This window comes from Suricata suricatta, chromosome 7 (assembly GCF_006229205.1).
Source record: "Suricata suricatta isolate VVHF042 chromosome 7, meerkat_22Aug2017_6uvM2_HiC, whole genome shotgun sequence".
In the NCBI taxonomy this organism is placed as follows: Eukaryota; Metazoa; Chordata; class Mammalia; order Carnivora; family Herpestidae; genus Suricata; species Suricata suricatta.
The window spans coordinates 144,235,814-144,243,231 of NC_043706.1; positions in this window are offsets into that span (position 1 = coordinate 144,235,814).

Below are 7,418 nucleotides of genomic sequence, written 5' to 3' on the forward strand. Positions count from 1 at the left end.
GGGGGGGGACTGAACAGCCGCCTCCACTCTCTCTGGGGGGTGGGGGGGGGACAGAACAGCTGGTGTCCACTCTCTTGGGGGGGACATGGAACAGCTGGCCTCCACTCTCTCCGGGGGGCGGGGGCTACATTGAACAGCCGGTCCCCAGCCCCTCCCAGCGCCGGTGGCCAGGCCTCCAGGGGACATGGGCTGCAGGCCCCGGCCGGGTCCCTGGTGGCCGCAGTGGCCCTCCGCTTGCACCTTCCTGGGTCCTCCCTCCTGCCCGGCTGAGTCCGAACACCCCCTTCTCATCAGGACAACAGCCATAGGAGGTGAGCGCCCACGGTCATCGTTGCTCTAAAAACCCTATTTTCAGGTAATAAAATGCAGGCAAATGATAGTAACCAAATCTTTCCATGTGACGAGCTATGGGGGTGAGTTAGGGTTCCCACGGTCTTGGGGGGACTTGATCCAAGCAGTGAAGCCCCTCTGTCTACTTACTGTTTGGCCGGATACTTTACTTCGTCGAATATTTCTGTACCAGCGTTTTCTCTACTTCCCCTGCCTCTTAGTCTCACACTGTTCCGAGTCTCTGTGTCTCGGAACTGCCTCCTAAGCAGCCTGAAGCCGCACCTTCAGACTCATTTGAATTTCATTGTTTTTCAGTTAAATGTTCTGTGTCGTGCGCGGTACGGGAGCTGCACTCGCCTTTCTTGTGACAACCGGGGCGACAGAAATCACCTCGCTCTGCACTTGGAACCTGTGTGGGGCCCGCGGCGTCCCGCCCCTCCCCTCCCCTATCCTCCCCTCCCCGCGCCCCTGCCGCCTGGAAGTCAGGTTCTGCTTCGGACGGGACGGCGCAGGAGCCTTGTCAGGCCGCGTCTGCACCTGCTCAGAGCTGTGGCCTCCTGCGGCCTCTGCGACCTCAGTCCTGGCAGCCGGGCCCCTGCTCGCTCCTGTGGGTGCGCTTGGGCCGGGGAGGCTCTTGTCCTCAACACGAGAGTTCCTACAAGACGCACAAATCCACCGTGCTGACGTAGGGCACGCTGCAGCCCTGGTTCTCATGAACTGTGCCCACATTTGACACAGGCGGGTACCCCGAAGGATGGCGTCTCCGGGGTTTCTGCGGCTTCTGGTCCTCTGAACAGTCAGTGTAGACAGGCGTGCAGGAAGTCTGCGGGCTGCATCGAAGTAGCACTATTTCATTCATGCCCGATCCATCAGGAACACCCCCTTCTTTCCATCATTTCAAAGTTTCTAGAAGTCTGCTCGCTAATTCTATGAACTTACACGGAGCACAGAGGTCTTGAGAAATGAAGAAAAATAAAAATAAAGAAGAAAATGCATACATATATTAAAGACCTTTTGAGATACATGAGCCAATGACTAATAAATGAGTTAGTAAGTGCTAACGTCTATTGAATCACTTATTTTTTGAAGTAATTTTTAAATATATATCTTTAAAATAAAATTAAAAAATAAAACCTCTTTGGGCATCTGGGTGGCTCAGTCAGTCTCCTTTCCTTCCAGAGAGCATTTCCGGGTTCCGCCCGCAGTGCACCCCAGTCCGCTCAGCGACACGGGCTGGCTGAGTGCTCGTCTCAGAGCGAGTGGCCCTGCACCTCCGATCCCCTCTGCGCTCTCGCATTTCCCCGGCCCGGCCCTCACCCCACCTGACGGCACCACGCGTGCACTGTGCACATGTGCACTCACGCCCTGTGCACACACGTGCACGCACACACACGCAGTGGAAGGGAAAAACACAGAGTTTATGCCGCAGAGTAAAAGGGACCTGAAAAGACCAGCTAATTGTGGTAATATCGGCAGCATTTCGGATAGAATTTAAAATGGACTTCAAGAGCAACTATAGAAAGTCCACTTATTAATATGAAGTTTAATAAGTAATTCATGTGTTTTCTGCAAAACTTTATTATTCATAAGACGATTTAATTCTGTGGGGCTGCAAAAATTATTTTTAAACCATTCTGTTCTGTCCATGTTTTCACTGGAGCTCGGCAGCTGACCTGGAAGTCCGGCCACAGGAAACACCGCGGAGGAGCCGAAAGTCCGGACAAAGCGGTCCAGTCTCATTTCTGCCACTTGAACAAGACACACTACCGATGTTGCTTCACTCTGAAAAATAAAGATCTGTCTCCGGCAGGCACTCTGCCTCGGTGCTGTTGTTAGACTCGCACGCCTGCGTGCAGGTGACGCCGAGGCCCTAGCTTCTGTTTCAGGATCTCTCCAGAGTGTGGTCGGTGAGGCTTCAGGAAGAGAGTTCTCAGACCCTGACGACCAGCTCGCAAGGACGAGGGGACACCAGCCCAGGCGGCGACTGCGGCCATCCAGGACTGCGTGGGCAGCGGGTCACGGGGTCTCAGCAAGCCCCCCAGTGTGCTTGCCGGTGGGGCTCCCGGCACAGTTCTGGTGCCTCAGCCCCTCCCCCACCTTCCGGAAGAGGCACCAGAGCGGCCGGATCACGGTTCACCTGCAAATTTGTTTAGCAGACGGGCTGATATGAACAAATCAAAGCAAATGTCTTGAAGATTGTGCTGCTTTTCTGTTCCCTGAAGACAATAATCTCATAAGAACAGCAAAAGCACAAAATACTGAGTCGACGGCTAGGTCATTGTAAGTACTGGCCGCCCCTTCACGTTGGAGGGTGAGGGTCATTCCCGAGCCCACAAGGAGAGCGCTGGCCTAGGGTTTCCGACGGAGCAGCTGGGGAACATCTGACCTGAGGAGGGCTTGACCGCTTCCCAAGAATGTGAAAGCCCTTGACTTTCGCTCAGTGTTTATCTGTCTGACTCTGGAGGCCCGGGCGGCGGAGCGCGGGGAGCAGACGGCCCGCTGCACATCCCGTCGAGCCGAATGAATGCACCTTCTGCGCGGCTCCTGGCCGCCGCGGCGGCCATGGGTCCTGAGGACACCCGCTCGAGCTGGACGCAGTGCCTTCGGGGGAGGCTTTCGTCCAGAGGCTCCAGGAGAACACGGCCGCTTCTCAGCCTCCAAATGAGAACCACATGCGGGGCCCGACGGCCTGGTGTTGCCGCCGTGGCCTGGCGGCCGGCTCCCCGGGGGCGCAGACTCAGAGTAGCGGCCATCTGGCCCCAAACACGACACAGAGCTGGTGAGGACATTGCAGGGACGCTCCACAGTGGTTGTTCTTTTTCATTGTTATTTTAAAGAAATTAGTGTTTTAAAAATTCATATTAAATGAGAAATGGAAATTCCATCAATTTTCAGTGTTTAAGGGGAACTAGAATTCTATCCTTCAGCAAAGTAAAAACAAACAATTCGTTAAGATGTGACTGGAAAAAGTGTCCCCTTGTAATATTTAATCCCAGAGCTGTATTAGGATGCAAGCTCCAAAGGTACTGAGGGGAGGTGGGCGGCGGGGGGACAGGGAAGTGGGGAAGGGATCGGGGTGCATGGTGCGGGACACAAGGTACAGACACAGGACACCGGGGACACAGGGATGCACGGCGCAGGGTGCAGGGGTGCAGGGACACAGGGACACGTGGTTCAGGGGCTCAGGAAGCTGGGGACACAGCACTGTCTGCAGGCCCCGAGCACAGCACTCAGGGACAAGAAACCCCGCCCCGCACGGCAGGGGACAATGGTTGGGCTCTGCGTGGGCAAGAGGCCGTCCACCTGCTGTCACAGTCCTGCAACCGTAGAGACTTTGTCCAGAAGCCGCCACCTTCACACTCTGGGTGGGAAGTCCACTCCCCTCGGGGGCAGCACCGAGTCGCAGGGGTGGCCGGAGGCAGTGGTGAGTCCCTACTCTGTCCCCCAAGGAAGCATTAACTGTCACCGTGCTTCTCTCCTCTTGTCGCCTTCGCACCCGTCCTGTCCAGTGGCACTGCGAGCCAAGCCCAGGGACAGGGACGCTACGGCCACCTCCGGTGCTGGACAGGGCACCGCCCGACCGTGCACAGGGAGCAGTTTGCAGAGATGTGTGTGCTGATGCGGGGGTGGGGGGGGCAGAGGCACGGACCTGCTGGAGTGCCCGGTGCGAACGCTACCGGAGTGCAGACACCTGGTGACAGCCTGGGTGCCAGTGGCCATGGGGCCGCTGACATGGAAATGTCCACCGCCCCATGGGAACCAGTTCTTCTACTTTTTTACTGCTTATTTATTTTTGAGAGACAGAGAGACAGTGTGAGCAGGGGAGGGGCAGAGAGAGAGGGAGACACAGAATCCAAAGAGGCTCCAGGCTCCGAGTTGTCAGCACAGAGCCTGACGCGGGGCTCGAACACACAAACTATGAGATTTTGACCTGAGCTGAAGTCGAGTCTCCACCACCTGAGCCCCAGGTGCCCCGGGAAAGAGTTCTTGGGACTGAAATGTCCTGGCATCGCTGCACTGCACTCTGGCGCATTGGTGTGCTAGAACCTAGGGTTCGCCTGTTCTGGAGGATTCCAGAAACTCCCTGTTTTCCCATGGCACTTCCCACTATATTCCCAAATCCTTCTCGTCCATGAGCCCAATCGTGTTTTGGCTCAAAAAACCATACGTGTCCCTCTGTGGGTGCACCCCATGGGTGCACGCGGTGGGGAGGAGGGGTGATTTGTTTCCCCGTGGTGGTCTGTGTTTGTACATGTATATGTTTGTCACTCTTGCCAAGGGCGCGTTCCCCAGAACAGACTCTGGACTAAAGGGGGCACACGGCAGGCAGTCTGTTTTCAGTGAACGGCCTTTGAACCCTGAGGCGCAAGGAGGTCAGCGGCCACAGAAGGAAGTCAGGCGCCGTGGACCCTGGACGCGAGCAGAGGTCGAGGAAGAGGCCGGTGGCATTGAGCCGAGTGTCCCGCAACGGCCTGAGATGTTGGGGTGCCGGGTGCCATCTGGCAGGAAAGGCACAGGCTTCAGGCTTGGGAAGCTCCTCGAAACGGTGACTCACACAGGAAGTGCAGACCACCCCGCTTCTCAAAGAAGGGGGGGCATGAGTGCCCCAGGGACAGCTGTCCCCGTGACCAGCAAGCAGAGGGTCTCGGGCAGCGGGTGGGTGATCCGCTCCGCACCTGAGATCTTCCTGGCGGGACCGGACAGTCCTGCCAGTGGCTTCCTGTGGCTTCTGTCCTTGGGCTCAGAGCAGACAGGGCTGTGCAGCAGCGGGCAGGGACGTGTTTGGTCAGGAGGCGATCTGGAAATAAACCATTCCTTCAGAAAGGCCGAGGGACTTGTTTAAGGAGCTGGGGAGGCCTGACTTCAAGTCTTGATCTCAATAGAACCTGAAATCCGAATTTCCCCAGCTCTACTCCAAGGTTTTATACATCGCTTCTCTATTTTATGTTAACAACATCTTTTCATAGGTTTTCTCTGCTCTGTGAATCAATAGGTTTCTAAATTCCCAGTCAAAACACGTTTCATTTTATTTTGGAACACAAAATGATCTTTCTTTTTTCCATGATTTCTCTAGCAATCAAAAATGAATCCTTTTGGGGTGCCTGGGGGACTCACTCATTTGAGCATCTGACTTCGATTCAGGTCATGATCTCACAGTTTGTGGGTTTGAGCCCCGCATCGGGCTCCATGCTGACAGCTGATTCTGCCTGTCCCTCTCTCTCCGCCCCTCCCCTGCTCATGATCTGTCTCTCTCTCAAAAATAAATAAATGTTTAAAGAAAGATCAATTCTTTTCCTTTAGATTCCAAAGGCATAAGTTTTGGAGCTCAGCGGACCCATTTGCCTGAACTCTCGCCTCTTGTTCTGAATTCATTTCTGTAATGCTGGGCACAGCTATTTCTTGATCTTGGTGAAAGTTTTCCTAGAGAATGGATAGCTGGTTTATGTCTTCAGATATCGAGAAACTGAAGCGTAATTGTCTTCCCGAAAATAGCATGTTTCACCCACTGGTAAATACTGTGTGTTGTAGATTCTCATCTTTGTTTTAAAGATGCAATTCCATTTAACAAGCTTCAAAGCATAAGATAGATTTCAGGAAGAATATTTTTAGGAATTAATAAACCTCAATAACATAACTAGTTTACATTGTCAATTCATTCCACTACTTGATGTAATTATTTTGCTTACAATTACTCATCGAGGCGCTTATCACTGGCTCAGTCAAGAAGACAAACCCCCAACCTGAGAAGGCACACACATGCCCAGGCTGGAGCCGGGCACGACCTGTGGAACTGGATGTCAAGTGTTCCCGAATGATTCTGTCGCAGAGGATCATTGTGCGGCCGTTAGTCCACTGAAAGCAGTGCCGACCGCCGGTGGTGTTTCCACACAGCCTCTCGTGTGCGGCGGGTCAGCGCCTGCACCCTGTGTGTGACTTGTGTCTCCTTTTAAAACCTACTTTGAGCAGTAGTAAAACTGTCATATTTTTTAGCAGGCTGGTGGATTAATTGCCTGGATCGCAGGACGTTCTCTTTATGCGCGAAAGACGCAGCTCCTGCGCTGTCACTAAGTCTACGTCAGGCCACCCACTCTTGTGTTAAGTTTGGGTGGCTGACGGTGACGCCCTCCCTTGTCCTACAGGACAAGACTGGCGAGTGCAGGTGGAGGGTGTGCTTTCGAAAGTCAAGGTATTTCTTACTGAGAATGACCGTATTTTTCCAAAATTTTTACATGTTTATTATTTTTGAGAGAAACAGAGCATGAGTGGGGGAGGGGCGGGGAGAGGGGGACGCAGAACCAGGAGCAGCTCCAGGCTCCGAGCCGTCAGCACAGGGGTCGCCGCGCGGCTCCAGCTCATGCGTGGCCAGATCATGACCTGAGCCGAGGTCGGCTGACGCCTCGCCGACGGAGCCCCCAGGCGCCCCGAGGATGACCGGTCGCACTTCGTTACCGGAGCTGCCAGAGTCGCTCACCGGAAGCCCCAGACGCGGCTAACTGCTGCTAAGACGATGCTGAATGAACACGCTTCATTGACTTGTCAGAGGATTGGAAACTCCCAAGTTGTGCAGTACTGAGAGAGAGTCCATGTTTCCTGCTAACACAGGAGAACAGGGAAACACACCCAGGGGGGCCCGACGTCTGGAGGCGTGAGTGTGTGTGCACACACCTATCTGAGACGTGGAAGGCGTGTGGCACCGATAACCTGAGCGGGTGCGACCTGACTCTACGTGGCTTTGTGCTCTTGTGTTGGAGCTGTGAATGAGCTTTTCTGTCGCCAGAGTATTTTGCATGGATTAAACTAGTCCTCACCTGCCCAAGGAGGTGGCGGTCCACAGGTAGCCAGGGAGAGAATCCTATATGAAACTTCCTTTAAAAAGAGAAAACTAAATATTGAATTAAATTAAATATTAAATTAAATAATATTACTAAACAATAATAAACTCTCCTTATCATGCTCGGCCCAAGAGGCTCTGGTGACGAGGGAAGGGGGGGCGGCCTCTGCGCCGGTGGGGTCTCCTCCTCAGGCCTTGTCCTCTGCTCGCACGTGCACGCAGGGCCGCTGTCCCCCAGGAGTCTCCGGCCCAGGCC